Below are 18,572 nucleotides of genomic sequence, written 5' to 3' on the forward strand. Positions count from 1 at the left end.
GGGCTGTAGAGACCCTCGGGGACTAACAGTCCACCAGCAGAGGCCTCGACCCAGGGGTCATAATGTAAAACTTATACGGTACCAATTTTGATGCACCAGATGCGCATTTCGACAAATTATGTCTCTTCAGTGATGCTCAACCGAAATGTTTGAAATCCGAAATAATGAAGTTTTAGAGCTATTAAGTGGAATCAAATTCGTCTAAGGATAAGAGCTATGCATGAGGGAGATCATCCTTAATTTTGAAATGAATTTCTAAATTTTATAACAGCAATTAAATATACATCCGTATTTTCAAGCTAGTAACGAAGTACTTAGCTACTGGGCTGTAGAGACCCTCGGAGACTAAGGATACTATTTAAGGTTGATCAATCCTCATGTGATGTCATAGGGTTTTGCAAACATTATATTAAATCAAACTTTGTGCATTATAGAAATATATCTTTCAAAGTAATTTTATTCACTGAATATAATAAAACATTTGGTAAACTATTGATACTGAAAAGTTTATATTTTCCATAGATAATGAATTGTTTATGATTTAAAAACATGTTGTCAAGGGCAATAACTCCTATGCTGTTGACGTTTAAAGTTGTCATTTCAACAAATTTTTATCTATTTTAATTATTCTGTATAACGAAAATGTGTGATTTCTGATGTTAACATATACTTCTGTTTTTGTATGTCCGACATCTTTAAAAATGTGGCAACATACACATTTTCTTTGGCTATGAATTAAATCTAAATATATTGAGTTGCAATTAATACAGTTTTTCCACTTTCAACCATTAATATTGATAAGTCACATGAGGATCGATACACCTTAAAATATTCACACTTTTGTCTTCTTTATTTTCATCTAAAGAACAATTGAAATCACCCCCTATGAGCATGTTCTCTTGACACTCTGCATGTTTTTTTATCTAAATATTTATACGTTTTAAAAAGCCATACTTTGCATTTATATCATTAGGTGCATATATGTTCATTATTGTTAAAATCTTGTCGTCAAATTTAATATTCAGTAGTAACTTTCTTCCATCGTTAGTTTTATGGATATTCAATATTTCATACAATAAATTCTTTCGAAATAGAATGGAGACCCCTCTACTGTAGGGCGAGTCTGAATAACAATGTATTGATTTTCCAAACCATCTAACATTATAAGCAATAGTATTTTTTCAATATAATGCGTTTCCTCTAAAAGAATAATGTCAAAATTACTCTCGGATATCCATGTGTTTAATTTAGTACGCTTTTCAGTGGTATTTAGCCCTCTACAATTAACAGAAATAAATCGCAATCTAGTCATTTACTGGCTGTTTACATTCCTGACGTAGACTTGTTGCTGGCTCGGGTTCCGCTCCGTTGCTTTAAATTTGAATCTGTCTCGCCAGATTGTCTAGCATGCGTCCGAGCTTGTTTTGACCGGGCCATCGCTGCATAACGGTATGAATACTTCCTACATTGTTTAGCCCCGTTCCCCAGTATGTGTCCAAGTTGCCTCGGCCAAGATGTTGGTTTTCTTGATTTTACCAAGCGCATCGCAGAATTCTTCACACTGCTTCATTTTGGACTCTAAAAAATGGTCAGTTATTAAATGTGTGAACAATAGACATTTTTAACTTCTTGATAACTATCATTCCAATTCTTTGGTATGAAACATGTTTTGAACAAGGGGGACATAAATTGTAAATTTCAGGATACCTGGACCCCCGGGGGCCTTAGGAGCGGGGCAAAAACTGCCCAAAATTGACCAATTTTCAAAAATAATCTTTTCAAGAACCACACACACGTAAGAAAAACTAAATGCATAGTGATGTAGAAAAGGAAGGACTCTACCAAAATGGTAAATTTCATGATCCCCGGGGTAGGGGTTCTGACCCCCAGGGCGGGGCCAAACTTGGTATATAGTGCTAAATGGATAGAGCAGGTAGTCTTTTACCAAAATTGTAAATTTGATTTTCTCCAGAGCAAGGGTTCTGACCAAGGATGGGCCAAATTTAGTATAAAGTATGTATGTGTAAGTGTGTTGATACTGTATAAAATCTAAATTTATATTTAGGAATAGCAGAAAAAGATGTACAAAAAATGGTGAATTTCATAACCCAGGGTTATGACTTTAGGATTAGTCATATCTTTTGATGTTTTAATGTTAATATACCTATTATTTAAAGCCGTTCATCACTGTATTCACTTTTGAGGGCAGTGAAGATTTAAGAAAACATCTTGTATATACTGTTGCTCAGCATTAGAATTTAGCTTAGATATTCCGAACAGGATTTTTTTTCTAAATTTCATAACCCAGGGAAATAGTGTCACTTTTTCACTAGTATTCAGGTGACCGATAAGGCCTCTGGGCCTCTTAAGCTTCTTACATTCTCAAATCATTCGAATTGAAAATATAAGCATATTTGAAAAACGGATTATGCATGAAACATGCTTTCTGTTTATATGAACGTACTGGGGGGGGGGGGGGGGGGGGGGGGGGGGGAGTACATGTACATACCAGTAGTGTACAGTTGAATATTCAATTTTTAAAAAAGCGCATTAAATGTGCCTAAAATGTGCCTATCTCTATCAGTTACATCACAGATGGGTTAACATTGTTTAATATTTAATTATTTTATAGATATGCCTTGAATCTGAGTATAAAGGTGTTGTGCGCTGTGCAGACATCATCAATGTGGAGGTCTGATGCCAATATGACCATAAGTATTAGTGTCGAACTTCATATGGCAGCAAGTTTTCAAAGGCATGTATACAATTTAAAGATAAAAACAATATCAATACGTGTTGGATCTACATATATTATGATTATAATATACCCAAAGTAGGTAATAAATGGGTTCGAAGATAGAATTTTTACATGTAGATATATTGGAAATTTTCAGATATAAGAAGGCAAATAAAACTGATGTAAAATACACTGTCCGGTAGTTGGATAAAATATCCAAAGTCGACACAGCCAAAGGTCACAACGACAATGGAGGAATGAACTGCATCCTCATTCATCAAGGCAACAGGCCATTGTCACCAACGCCTGGAATTCTTAATTGAGGTTAAATGCCCATTTTCAGCTCGAGCAATGACAATTAAAGAGGCACATGTTGGGATTCCCCTCTTGGTAAGTCAGCATTATAGAGTGAACAATTACATGTATGTGTACCCAATGTACGTACATTAGCTGTACTTTTAAAATGTATTCATATTTTATGAATGTACCCCAGTTTATTATAACTTTATAGTAACGTTTTGTGAATGAGAGACAAGTACTACTTAGGTTTCATTGTGATATTGAACTGTTAATGTTTTTCTTTTATTATGAATTTAACCTTACTCGCATCATGTTTTGAATACTGCAGTACAAAATAAGTATGTATGTAGTATACTACCTTTACTCCTAATCAAAGCACTTGTAAATCATGTTGTACACATGTTTTATCAATTTATGTAATGACATTTGCCATTTAAGAATGTGATGCAAGGGATGGTTCGCTGCACCTCAAAAGACAGTATGAATATTGACATCACATCCAAGGACAACAACACCTGAAAGACACCCTATGCTGTGATTTCCTAGTGTGGACTCCTATTGACACTCAAAGAGTTCACATCGACAAAGATGTATTATGGTCAAAAAACATTTCAAGCGAGAGAGAGTTTAATTATAATATTATAATAAAAAAGTATTTTGCTGTCTTTGTTATGCTAGAAAATTCTTTCAATTTCACCGATTCAATTATAAAACACACACACATAACCACATGTACATATACTTTACTATGATATCAATGGTGCATCTATCAAAGTTATGTAATTACATGTATGCAAGGTGAAGATAACGAACAGTGATCAATCTCATAACTCCTACAAGCAATACAAAATAGATAGTTGGGCAAACACGGACTCCTGGACACACCAGAGGTGGGATCAGGTGCCTAGGAGGAGTAAGCATCTCCTGTTAAATAAACTTTATAGACAGGTTTTTCTTATTTTAGATGAGGTATGTGCAGATTTATATTATACATATAAGTGCAATTAATCTAATAAGTTTGTAGGATTTATCTGCAATCTCCTTCAAAAGGGGAACCTGCAAATTCACATGGGCCACACAAATCTGAAATATTTTGTCAGATCAATATCTCTACTATGATAGAATATGGCTCAGGATTTAAAAAAAGATATATTCTCTCATTTTCCCATCCTCCATGGATTCTGCCTCTGCAAATCTTATAGCAAAGCTGTGCATCCTCCTTTGAGAAGTGGAATTATTGGTAAGAAATAGTGGGACATTAAGTGTCATGTCATTTGGAAGTTTGTCAAATACACAAAATCCTTTGTCCACCAGGAACATATTACCAACTTGTAACTTCTCCAAAATGTCACAATGGTTCACGATTGCCGAATTAGATTTGTATCCGGCATACAGATTTGAAATGAGCTGCATTAGGTGCAATTTACACTAAAGCCTTTTCTTTGTGGCGACTCTTGTAATAACTGTAAGCGAAGGACTGGCTATTCATATCAATTTGGTCATGTTACGTCACTTCTGTTGCATAAATTACAATCTTCAACTGACTTTGGTATTTCAGTTCAATGGACACTCCCAACAGTTTTCATGATCCCTTCAAACAAACTTTCATGAACACATGAAAAATATCCACAGAAAATGGTGTATACAGCAACATCTATACCCCCCCCCCCCCAAATTACTAGGTAATTGAATATTGTGAAATCTGCGCTGACCTGTAAAATTGATAACTAGTCAGTGTATTGTTCATTTTTTCTAACGAACTGCTAAAACATACCTTTCCAGGGTCTTTTAATCATGATGTTTCCTATTGTTATGGATGGTTTCATTTAATTAAGCAGGTATATTTTTCACTGCAGGTTTACAACATCCAAGTCTTCAAGGGAAGCTGTAAAAACAAAAACAATACCATTATAGTATTTGGTATACATATACATTTAGATAACACTGAAATAAGAATGAATGAAATACAGGAACACTACGTGACACTAAACAACAGCTGTAATTTCCTGTTTTGATGTACTAGTATGTGGTATTGACAATACTTGTATCACACACCTTACCTTTTAAATGTTGAGGGTTTGTTGGTGTATACTCGTGATCATGTATACTCACTTCATTTTTGTCAGGTACAATTATATTGGTAGCAGTCTCAACATCAACTTCGCTTCCTACATGTATGTTTAAAGCATATGCTTCTGCTTCAGCAGGTTTCAGAACTTTGTGTTGATGAAAAAAAGTAATATACCATATTTTGCTGATTTTATTATTGACTTAAAGTGGCTCACTACACAACAAAGTTGTAGTTTCTTAAATCAGCACAGAATATGAGTTTTACAATCTTTCTTATCAAAGCCATGTGCCACTTTTACATAATTATACAATAAAGATATATGCCAGTTCTCTCGAAACACAATACAAAATTTAATCATGCAGGAACCTATAGACAGGCAAGTAGTATCAAGGGTGTCCTGTCAAGTAACCGTTTCCCATTTTTGTAGCAAGGTTTTTAATCTTCTATATTGATACAATAAATTAGTGTCCCTTCCCCTTTTCTGGCAGAAGGGAATTATGTAGTGAAAGATGTTATTAAATGTTGAAATCGATAACGGAGAATAACTTACCCCCATTTAGGAAATTGTAGTCAATTCTTTTCATTATTATCAGTTCGTCTGTCAAAATCTTTTGTACGTCTACTCCCCCTCTGAAATAACGATACAACGTGTCCAGTATATTCTGTCAGTGTATACACACGTGTGTTGCTTTGACATTATCAGATTATGATTATTCATTGAATTATGATACTATTACGTACCTGTATCTTTGTAACCACCGCTTCTCTACTCTAGGTACCTAAATAAACTACATGGCAGAGTTTTCCCAGTCTCGTGTGTGCAGCCAATCGCAAAACAATATTCCAAATTACATATTAGTGCGGACTCGCTGTTATGACTGCATATGTTCCAAACGTTGTTGTAGGCAGGCGGTAAATCTAGTACTCCCGAAGCCCGATGGTCCCGGATTGCGATGTTCTATAAATAATATCAAAACCGGAGAACAGAATAACTTCATACTTCTCAGGAACAATCTTTATGTCTAAATTGATTCACACAATAAAAAAACCAATAATAAGTATAAATTCTTAAAACTTGAAATGTCGCCTACTCAAAAGCGGTAAATCTAGTACTGTGTTGTAAATACAAAAACCGAAAACGGACATCTATACAGGTACAGTGACATGTAACAAACATAGAGATATAACACAATATGATCCAAAGAAAAATACCATTACAATGGAAACAAATTACTTTTCAAAAATTAATAAAATATACCATTATTAAGCATTCTTTGTGTTTCTAAATTATGACAGAACTCTTACCTACATAAATTACATGTTTCCCCGATTATACGACGTGGACGTAGTTCTGACACAGAACCCTCATTACAAATTAAATTAAATTTGATGAATTTCTGAATTTAATTACAGATTTGTTACTAATTGTCTTGAGGAAATACTCCATTTTACATATTGCCCGATTGTTTTTTTCAGTCAAACGTACTAAATCATGTGTTCTGTTCTGTTCCAATATACGTTTATTTTTCGCAATACATAATTCTATTTAAGAATACAAATCAAATGAAAGATACGGTATTTAACTTTTTTAAATAGAAAATATTCAAAATGTTTGTGATTTTGTTAATATATGATTTTTATTAATGTTTCGATTATTTAATTAACAGATACATAACAAATTCTGAGCTTTAACATATGTAAATTTTAATCATTAGAAAATCAAGATAAATTGATTTCATTTTGTAAAATTGGTCCTTCAAAATTCTTATTAAATATTGTTTTGCTGAAGAAGAGAGAATATTCAAACCCGATTTTAGAAAATATAATAAAATATTTGATTTTAGATACAAATATATTAATATTTTGAAATATTACATATAGTTTCTATGTGCTGTATAATGTTTGTAGTAATAATCATTGATAATATACTAATAAAACATCTGCAAAAGCTATAAAGAAAATGATAAAAACAATAGACAGAATTAAAATAAAACATGGTAGTAAAATGACGAAGTGGTTGGATTTGACTTGACAAGATACAACTGGCATACAGGTATTCGTATGCTGGATCAAAATTCAGTTTGCAAGAGCTTGCATATGGAATCCTTGATATTACACTGAATTTTACATTCACAGGGCATATTCACACTTGAACAAGAGTGTTTATTAAGTTTTTGTGGAATATTCCATGTGCTTCAAGCTCTCGAAGTTCCAGTGGCAGTTTATTCCACAATTGTGCACCTAGTGTTTTTATGGCTTTTGTACCGTATTTGTTTGATGATTTCTTCACTACCAGTTTCCATTGGTCGGATGATGATCTGAAGGTCCTATGTGGCTGGTAAACAGGACATAGCTCTCTTATTTATGCTGGTGAAAGAGAGTAGTGACTTATGTATGGTTGTCAGTACTTTAAACACAACACGTTGCTTTACCGGCAGCCATTGTAGTTGTTGTACCGGCGAAATATGTTGTCTGTAGCATGTTCTTGTGAGACAACGTGCTAATAATAGGTTTTGTCTTAAATAATAGAACACGCCTTGAAATCTTGAAAAGTCTTCTTTTTTTTTGATTTGCCCACATGAACCCCCCCCCCCCCCCCCACTCCCGGGGAAATTTTAATTCACACCTAGAATAGTTTTCTTTTCAAAATTTATAGGCAATGCGGCTTGCCTCGCATTAGATGGTAATTAAACTAATTTGTTATGTAAAGGCTTTTACTTTTATCCGAAGTGGAAAATTAGTTATAAATGACCACATTTGAGTAGGCGACATTTCAAGTTAGGGAATTTATATTTATTATTACTTTTTTTTATTGTGTGGATGAATTTGGACATAAAGATTCTTCCCGAGAAGAATGAAGTTATTTTGTTCGCTGGTTTGGATATTATCTGTAAATCATCGATCGCCATCCAGGATCATCGGGAGTTGGCAGTACATTATATACATGTATATTTTGTATATTTATTCAACATCGGGTTTTTTTAACAAGAGGCCCACAGGCCTTATCGGTCACCTGAATACTATTGAAAAAGTATCACTACTTTCATGGGCTATAAAATCTAGAAAAAAAATCCTGTTCTGAATATCTAAGCTAAATTCTAATGTTCAGCAACAGTATAAAACAAGATGTGTTCTTAAAACTTCACTGCCTTCAAAAGTGCATACACTGATGAAAGGTTTTAAATAATAGGTGTATTAACATTAAAACATCAAAACATATTACTAATTTGGACTCATTCTTAAGTCTTAACCTTGGGTTTTGATTGAAATTCATCATTTTTTGTACATCCTTTTCTACTACTCCTAAGTATGCATTTAGATTTTATACAGTATCAGCAAACTTACACATATATACTATGAACTAAGTTTGGCCCCGCCCTAGGGTCAGAACCCCTACCCCGGGGATCATGAAATTTACAATTTTGGTACAGCCTTTCCTGCTCTCCATCACCATGCATTTAGTTTTTCTTAAACGTGTGTGGTTCTTGAGAAGATTTTTTAAAATTGGTCAATTTTGGGCAGTTTTTGCCCCGCCCCTAAGGCCCCAGGGGTGCGGGAATCTTAAAATTTACAATTTATGCCCCCCCCCCCTTGTTTCAAAGATGCTCCATACCAAATATGAAAAGAATTGGAATGATAGTTATCACGAAGTGAAAAATGTCTATTCTTCACAAATTTAATAACTGACCATTTTGGCCCCACCCTAATACCAAATCCCCTACCCCTGGGATCATTAAATTTACAATTTTGGTAAATGACCACCTGTTTTTTCTAAATATCTATTTAGTTTCAATATAGTATCAACAGCACTAAAGAAGATGTTATTTAAGTGTTTTACACATAAACACTATATACCAAGTGTGGCCCCGCCCTGGGGTCAGAACCCCTACCCGTAGATTATGAGATTTAAAATTTTGGTAGCGGCCTACCTGCTCTACATCACCATACATTTAGTTTTTCTTACACATGTCCGGTTCTTGAGAAAAAGATTTTTGAAAATTTATCAATTTTGAGGAGTTTTCCCAACCCCTAAGGCCCCAGGGGTGTTGGAGACCTGAAATTTACAATTTATGTCTCCTTTGTCCCAAAATTGCTTCATACCAAATATGAAAAGAATTGGAATGATAGTTATCAAGAAGAAGTCAAAAATGTCTATTGTTCACACATTTAATAACTGACCATTTTGGCCCCACGCTGATACCAAAACCCCGACCCCTGGGATCATTAGATTTCCAATTTAGGTAGAGGACCACCTACTCTTTCTAAATATCTATTTAGTTTTAATATAGTATCAACAGCACTAAAGAAGATGTTATTTAAGTGTTTTACCTATAAACACTATATACCAAGTTTGACCCCGCCCTTGGGTCAGAACCCCAACCCCGGGGATCATGAAATTTATAATTTAGGTAGAGGCCTTCGTGCTCTACATCATCATGCATTTAGTTTTTCTTACACATATGCGGTTCTTGAGAATTTTTGAAAATTGGTTAATTTTCGGCAGTTTTTGCCCCACCTCTAAGGCCCCAGGGATGTTGGAGACCTGAATTTTACAATTTATGCCCCCCTTGTCCCAAAGATGCTTCATATCAAAATTGAAAAAAATTGGACTGGTAGTTATCAAGAAGAAGTTAAAAATGTTCAGTTGTTAACGCACGACGACGGACGACAACCGATTACAAATTGCTACAGTATGAACCCCTACGCTATCAGAAAATGACTGTATAGAAAATGGAAATATTCATACATTCAACATCAATCAAATATGTAAGGTACAAGTAGATATATGTTATTTTACTTTAATAAGAAAAATGTATATAAAAGGTCTGATTCAAGCCTTTTAGTTTGTTTTGAAATATTCTCCAAACAAAGAGACCCCACTTAAACAAAATAGAAATTACCATAACTTTTTAATACTTTAAATATTCTAATTTGAAATAGGAAATACATACATGTAAAATCAGTCGGAGAACAATGTATTTACAACCTTTAAATTAAATTTCTTCATGATTTGTTTTAACATATAAGTACTATTTTTAGTTTTAAAAAATGACTAAGTTCAAAAGAAGAAAAAAAACCTGTAAATTGAAGAACAATCACCCAATCAATATGACAATCCAAGGTTCATATCTTCATATGGTGAGTAAGTAGTGTACCAATTTACAGAAAAGTCTATGATCTAGTTTCTTAGAACATGCACGGACAAAATGATGTCTACGGACAGACAGACGGACATGGTGATTCCAATATCCCCACGAACTTAGTTTGCGCGGGGTATAATACCTCACCTAGATAATCGAGAGTCAGTCCGCAAATCAAATAGCTAATAAATTGTCCACCAACCAAGGTTCTCAATCAATGGTTTAGAAGAGGAATCTGGATTATAATAATGAATTACGTATTTATTCAATTAGTTGATTTCTTTATATATAATCCAGTATTTTACTAATGGAACAGTTCACCTTAACTATATATACAGCATTATAATTATTCGATTGAATGAATAAAGATTCTTAGAAGTAAACTTTTAAAATTTATTCCGTTAAAAAATACCCTAGATAATTGGAACACTGTTTGCAATATGCCCACTGACCGACTCTTCTTTTAGTAAGACACTTAACACCATCGTGATCAATGTGTTAAAAAATTTGTAATTAGAAATTCTGTGATTTAATTAATTTACTAATTTGTAAAAATAAAGTATGAATTCGTAGATACAAATTCATAAATACAAATTCATTATTTGTAAATGCTATTCAATAATTTGTAGTTACCAATTAGCAGTTTCTTTAGTAACAATTTGATCATTTCTATTCCACATTATTTACTTGCAATAACAATTTGTAATGATGAGGTCATAACTGATAGTTAAAAATTCATAATTTGTAATTTCAAATGAAGAAAAGACAATGGTGTGATCCTTAGTATGAATTTTCGCATATTTGTCAGTAGCCCGACTCTGTTGAGAAATTGATAAAATGCAGAACACGACTTTCTGAAAGAATTTGCTACATAGTTCTAATGGACAATATTAAGTCAGGTTTTCAAAAATGAGAACGATGTCATTGTCCCCAAACATGTATTAAGCTTACGTGCAAATCGACAGAGTTATATCTTAGGATACAGCATTAATCTGACTTTTTAAATATTTTGGCAATTTTGAGAAACACGGTTTTCGGAAAACTTAGATGGGGGATTTTATACCGTTTTTCAAAAATCAGAACAATGTCATTTTCCACTGAAAGGTTTAAAGCGTACGTGTAAATCGACAGATTTATTTCTAGGAGCACAAACAATGTTTAATATCGGAGATTGAATTTTGAAGTGTTTCCAAACCCAATTCAAATAAATGAATCATGTGTTATGAATGTTATCTTGAGTTTAACCACATGCTTGTCATACCGCCGTGATTTTAAATAAATATCTCGAAAACGTCGACTTCATAGAAATATTGTAAGGAATGAACACAATTTTCCTTTAATTTACATGTATCAACATTTCTTTTGTTTTGAGACATTGGATATTCATTCTCTTACCATGAAACAGCAATATCAAAATTTTAGGTTAACATTTTTGAAAAACAGTATAAAATCCCCCATCTAAGTTTTCTGAAAACCGTGTTTCTTAACTTTGAACTTAATTTTGAATAATTTTACCCACCTTCAAATAATAGAATTTTTGAGTAAGGATGAATTATGTTCAATAAAAGATGGTTTCAATTATATAATCTCAAGCTGGTTCAATGAAATAGTATGAAGTTAATCTATACCATTAGTTTGTTTGATATTCGTAGGATTGGTTGACTATATATCGTTAACCGATTGGTGACTATTATCATCCATAATACTATCCATCTCTTTGCGATCCAGCCTCACCCTCCAACACCTCCCAAATGCACCATCATAGTGAAGTTGAAGTGTGTTTTAATAACATACATATGCTCCGTATGGGACGTATCGGTTGTCCCATGGTTTAAAAATAAATAATAATAAATAAATAAGGACCATCGTGTACCAACACATCTGATGACTGCGGTACTGTCTTTTGATGGCCGGACACATACAGGTGGTCATAGGTCTTAAATCATAATGAAATAAAGAAGTAACTTATATTTTATATATAAAAAAATATATTATAAAATGATATTGATTTAATGATAAATAAGTAATAAAATTGAAAATTATAAATAAGTGTTAAAATTAAAAAAGAAATTTATTATTTTATTTAATAATTTTATTGAATATATTTAATAAGGTTTATTTAAATTATAATATAAATAATAATTTTTATTAGTGATAAGAATTTTTATTTAATACTTTATTTAAATAATTTATTTAATAATTTAAATAATGATATTTATTAAATTTAAAAGGAAAATTTATTTAATTTATATAATAATTCTAACAATAAATTTTATTTGATTTATTTAATAATTTTAATAATAATTTATGTTTAATATATTTTAATATTTTATATGAATAACAGAATATTTGATATTTATTTTGATTTTAATAGAAGGTAATAATTAGTAATATTAGTAACAGGGATGTAGGTATGTATATACATGTGAAATAACTAAAATGTATACAGAAAAGAATTAGAGTAGGATCGCCAAAGAAAATTTTGATAATAGAGTGCCACTAGTTATTAGTTATTAATCAAAATTATGCCAAACAACAATTTTGAGATCGTCGTCAGGCAAGAACTAGAAAACTGACACGGTCAGCAAGGGCCCCGTCGAGGGTAATATTAGAGGTAAGTGACATCTGTATTTGATATAGCAATGTTTGGAGCTGGTATATATGTTAGAATTAATAATATATAAAGATACATTGGAATGCCAATTTGTGAAAAAGGCATCATGTAAAACTTATACGGTACCAATTTTGATGCACCAGATGCGCATTTCGACAAATAATGTCTCTTCAGTGATGCTCAACCGAAATGTTTGAAATCCGAAATAACTATGAAGTTTTAGAGCTAATTATAGCAAACAACAGCGTGCCAAAAAAGTGGAGCGAAATTCGTCCAAGTATAAGAGCTGATGAAGCATAATTGTGAGAGACTTATGCAATTTATATTACTTCTGTTTGACACACACTCATGACATCCACTCAAACACAACAGAGTGCAACAAAATCCCATTCTAAAAGAGGATTCAAAATGGATAACTGGTGCAAAATATGGTACATCCTATTCTAAAAGGATTATGAATTTGACATATTGATGTCTTGGAAAAGGAAATTCTGACATCGGGGCTCTAAGCGTTTTCAAACACATTGTCATTTGATAAAAGTGTTCTACATTTTTAAAAATAGAGATTAATATGTCTTTACATACATAAGTGAGAACGTTTCCATTATTCCTAGCCGAGACATACCATGTATGCGCAAAAAATTCATGATGAAATATAAAAATACTCACATAGAAAATGTGGACCTTACCGTCAACAAGCACAGTGAAACACGCCATTTCGAGATTTTCGCCGACGAAAGCTCGCTAACAGTAATGAATAAGGTACACTCATTTTGTATCTATTTTGTGACTTTCTTTATTAAAAGGAACAGTTCTCTAATGTGTAACGTGCAATTACTACATAATTCAACAACTTGAAGCATGAAGCAGTTTCACTTTGCAACCGGATATAAGAAATTTTATTTCTCATTCCGATCCCGATCGATAGTTGCTGACTGCGAATGACGTGTTTTAATTCAATATACATGTAACATCAAGCATTTTTTATATCACATTAAAAAAAACCAAATATATACACATACACAATGTTGTAGAGTTATTTCTTGTAAATTTTCTATATATCAATACAATACATATCATAATTCAAATTGAATTATCTCCCTTAGACAGTGGTAAATAAATACGGTCATAATAAGAAAGATGACGACATTCAAACAGACAGACAAAGTGACACGACTTCAAAATCTATAGGTATCTTCCTCTTATTGTAAAGCATTTCTGTACAAAATTTGAAAACTGTACAATGAAAACTGTTTGAGTTATCGTGTCACAAAGAAAGTGTTCATAATAACAAAGATAATGACACACATACAGACAGACAGACAAAGTGACATGACCCCAAAATCTATAGGTGTCTTCCTCTTATTGTAAAGTATTTCTGTACAAAATTTGAAAACTGTACAATGAAAACTGTTTGAGTTATTGTGTAACAAAGAAAATGTTCATAATGAGAAAGATCATGCCGTACAGACAGACACAGTGAAATGACCCCAAGATCTATAGGCTTCGTCCTCTTATTGTACATTATTTCTGTACAAAATTTGAAAACTGTACGATAAAAACTGTTTGAGTTATCGTGTCGCAAAGAAAGTGTTGACGGACGGACGGCCAGACGGACGGACGGACGGACGGACAATGTCATTACTATAGGGCTTCCCGCATTTTATGCGGGGCCCTAATTATGCGGTCGTCGCCAAATGCTACACCTTAGACCCTGTACCATGTTTCTGTAGCTATATCCAACTGGTAGCACGACATGGCTCCATAATTTTTATTCGATAGTATGTATTATGTGTATAAAACTGAAGATGCATAATGTAATAAGTGGTGAGTTAGAATTAAGTTAAAATTGTATAACAGATAAAACATCAACCATAAGAAGTTTTCAGAGGCATGTATACAATTTAAAGATAAAAACAAAGTCAATACGTGTTTGGATCTTTATCTATTATGATTATCATATACCCAAAGATAAAAATGTTACATGTAGATATATTGGAAATTTTCAGATATAAGAAGGCAAATAAAACTGATGTAAAATACACCGGTAGTTGGATAAAATATCCAAAGTCGACACAGCCAAAGGTCACAACGACAATGGAGGAATGAACTGCATCCTCATTCATCAGGACAACAGGCCATTGTAAGCAACGCCTGAAATTCTTAATTGGGGTTAAATGCCCATTTTCAGCTCGAGCAATGACAATTAAAGAGGCAAATGTTGGGATTTCCCTCTTGGTAAGTCAGCATTATAGAGTGAACAATTACATGTATGTGTACCCAATGTACGTACATTAGCTGTACTTTTAAAATGTATTCATATTTTATGAATGTACCCCAGTTTATTATAACTTTATAGTAACGTTTTTTGAATGAGAGACAAGTACTACTTAGGTTTCATTGTGATATTGAACTGTTAATGTTTTTCTTTTATTGTGAATTTAACCTTACTCGCATCATGTTTTGAATACTGCAGTACAAAATAAGTATGTGTGTAGTATACTACCTTTACTCCTAATCAAAGCACTTGTAAATCATGTTGTACACATGTTTTATCAATTTATGTAATGACATTTGCCATTTAAGAATGTGATGCAAGCGATGGTTCGCTGCACCTCAAAAGACAGTATGAATATTGACACCACATCCAAGGACAACAACACCTGAAAGACACCCTATGCTGTGATTTCCTAGTGTGGACTCCTATTGACACTCAAAGAGTTCACATCGACAAAAATGTATTATGGTCAAAAACATTTCAAGCGAGAGAGAGTTTAATTATAATATTATAATAAAAAAGTATTTTGCTGTCTTTGTTATGCTAGAAAATTCTTTCAATTTCACCGATTGAATTATAAAACACACACACATAACCACATTTACATATACTTTACTATGATATCAGTGGTGCATCTATCAAAGTTATGTAATTACATATATGCAAGGTGAAGATAACGAACAGTGATCAATCCCATAACTCCTACAAGCAATACAAAATAGATAGTTGCGCAAACACGGACCCCTGGACACACCAGAGGTGGGATCAGGTGCCTAGGAGCAGTAAGCATCCTCTGTTCAATAAACTTTATAGACAGGTTTTTCTTATTTTAGATGAGGTATGTGCAGATTTAAATTATACATATAAGTGCAATTAATCTAATAAGTTTGTAGGATTTATCTGCAATCTCCTTCAAAAGGGGAACCTGCAAATTCACATTGGCCACACAAATCTGAAATATTTTGTCAGATCAATATCTATACTGTGATAGAATATGGCTCAGGATTTAAAAAAAGATATATTCTCTCATTTTCCCATCCTCCATGGATTCTGCCTCTGCGAATCTTATAGCAAAGCTGTGCATCCTCTTTTGGGAAGTGGAATTATTGGTAAACAATAGTGGGACATTAAGTGTCATGTCATTTGGAAGTTTGTCAAATACACAAAATCCTTTGTCCGCCAGGAACATATCACCAACTTGTAACTTCTCCAAAATGCCACAATGGTTCACGATTGCCGAATTAGATTTGTATCCAGCATACAGATTTGAAATGAGCTGCATTAGGTGTAATGTACGCTAAAGCCTTTTCTTTGTGGCGACTCTTGTAATAACTGTAAGCGAAGGACTGGCTATTCATATCAATTTGGTCATGTTAGGTCACTTCTGTTGCATAAATTACAATCTTCAACTGACTTTGGTATTTCAGTTGAATGGACACTCCCAACAGTTTTCATGATCCCTTCAAACAAAATTTCATGAACACATGAAAAATATCCACAGAAAATGGTGTATACAGCAACATCTATGCCCCCCCCCCCCCCAAATTACTAGGTAATTGAATATTGTGAAATCTACGCTGACCTGTAAAATTGATAACTAGTCAGTGTATTGTTCATTTTTTCTAACAAACTGCTAAACATACCTTTCCAGGGTCTTTTAATCATGATGTTTCCTATTGTTATGGATGGTTTCATTTAATTAAGCAGGTATATTTTTCACTGCAGGTTTACAACATCCAAGTCTTCAAGGGAAGCTGTAAAAACAAAAACAATACCATCATAGTATTTGGTATGCATATACATTTTGATAACACTGAAATAAGAATGAATGCAATACAGGAACACTACGTGACACTAAACAACAGCTGTAATTTCCTGTTTTGATGTACTAGTATGTGGTATTGACAATACTTGTATCACACACCTTACCTTTTAAATGTTGAGGGTTTGTTGGTGTATAATCGTGATCATGTACTCACTAGTAGCAGTCTCAACATCAACTTCGCTTACTACATGTATGTTTAAAGCAGATGCTTCTGCTTCAGCAGGTTTCAGAACTTTATGTATATAAAAAAAAGTAATATACCATATGTTGCTGATTTTATTGACTTAAAGTGGCTCACTACACAACAAAGTTGTAGTTTCTGAAATCAGCACAGAATATGAGTTTTACAAACATTCTTATCAAAGCCATGTGCCACTTTTACATAATTATACAATAAAGATATATGCCAGTTCTCTTGAAACACAATACAAAATTTAATCATGCAGGAACCTATATACAGGCAAGTAGTATCAAGGGGGTCCTGTCAAGTAACCGTTTCCCATTTTTCTAGCAAGGTTTTTAATCTTCTATATTAATACAATAAATTAGTGTCCCTTCCCCTTTTCTGGCAGAAGGGAATTATGTAGTGAAAGATGTTATTAAATGTTTAAATCGATAACGGAGAATAACTCATCCCCATTTAAAAAATTGTAGTCAATTCTTTTCATTATTATCAGTTCGTCTGTCAAAATCTTTTGTACGTCTACTCCCCCTCTGAAATAACGATACAACGTGTGCAGTATATTTTGCCAGTGTATACACACGTGTTTTGCTTTGACATTATCAGATTATGATTATTCATTGAATTATGATACTATTACGTACCTGTATCTTTGTATTCCCGTCTTCCCTACTCTAGGAACCTAAATAAACTACATGGCAGAGTTTTCCCAGTCTCGTGTGTGCAGCCAATCGCAAAACAATATTCCAAATTACATATTAGTGCGGACTCGCTGTTATGACTGCATATGTTCCAAACGTTGTTGTAGGCAGGCGGTAAATCTAGTACTCCCGAAGCCCGATGGTCCCGGATTGCGATGTTCTATAAATAATATCAAAACCGGAGAACAGAATAACTTCATACTTCTCAGGAACAATCTTTATGTCTAAATTGATTCACACAATAAAAAACCCAATAATAAGTATAAATTCTTAAAACTTGAAATGTCGCCTACTCAAAAGCGGTAAATCTAGTACTGTGTTGTCAATACAAAAACCGAAAACGGACACCGATACAGGTACGGTGACATGTAACAGACATAGAGATATAACACAATATGATCCAAAGAAAAATACCATTATAATGGAAACAAATTATTTTTCAAAAATTAATAAAATATACCATTATTAGGCATTCTTTGTGTTTCTAAATTATGGCAGAACTCTTAGCTACATAAATTATATGTTTCCCCGATTTTACGACGTGGACGTAGTTCTGCCGCAGAACCCTCATTACAAATTAAATTAAATTTGATGAATTTCTGAATTTAATTACAGATTTGTTACTAATTGTCTTGAAGAAATACTCCATTTTACATATTGCCCGATTGTTTTTTCAGTCAAACGTACTAAATCATGTGTTCTGTTCTGTTCCAATATACGTTTA

At 33.1% G+C, this 18,572-nt stretch overlaps 1 protein-coding gene and 3 long non-coding RNA genes across 6 annotated transcripts in view; 2 read left to right on the forward strand and 2 right to left on the reverse strand.

Annotated features, from left to right (window-relative positions):
* The window catches only part of LOC125677535 (uncharacterized), a 94,918-nt gene that overhangs the window by 37,284 nt on the left and 39,062 nt on the right, over window positions 1–18,572 (reverse strand). Inside the window, exons 1-2 of one of the 3 annotated variants that reach the window (XM_056142289.1) lie at window positions 5,150–5,253; window positions 4,812–4,922 (exon numbers count right to left, since the gene is read on the reverse strand). The exons of 1 other annotated variant lie outside the window; for it this stretch is intronic. The gene's annotated coding sequence lies outside the window, so the exon portion shown is untranslated. Of the gene's footprint in view, window positions 1–4,811; window positions 4,923–5,097; window positions 5,254–18,572 lie in introns of those variants that run through there. One more of the 3 variants, XM_056142290.1, reaches the window with a different exon arrangement.
* Window positions 2,518–3,702, forward strand: LOC130047393 (uncharacterized). Its single transcript, XR_008796282.1, has 2 exons — window positions 2,518–3,127; window positions 3,476–3,702. It is a non-coding gene; the product is annotated as an uncharacterized LOC130047393 (long non-coding RNA).
* Window positions 11,040–17,064, reverse strand: LOC130047395 (uncharacterized). The gene is made up of 2 exons (XR_008796284.1): window positions 16,785–17,064; window positions 11,040–16,601 (listed from the first exon to the last, which is right to left on the reverse strand). It is a non-coding gene; the product is annotated as an uncharacterized LOC130047395 (long non-coding RNA).
* Window positions 14,798–15,675, forward strand: LOC130047392 (uncharacterized). The gene is made up of 2 exons (XR_008796281.1): window positions 14,798–15,101; window positions 15,450–15,675. It is a non-coding gene; the product is annotated as an uncharacterized LOC130047392 (long non-coding RNA).

The sequence above is a fragment of the Ostrea edulis genome, chromosome 6, assembly GCF_947568905.1.
Source record: "Ostrea edulis chromosome 6, xbOstEdul1.1, whole genome shotgun sequence".
NCBI classification, from domain to species: domain Eukaryota; kingdom Metazoa; phylum Mollusca; class Bivalvia; order Ostreida; family Ostreidae; genus Ostrea; species Ostrea edulis.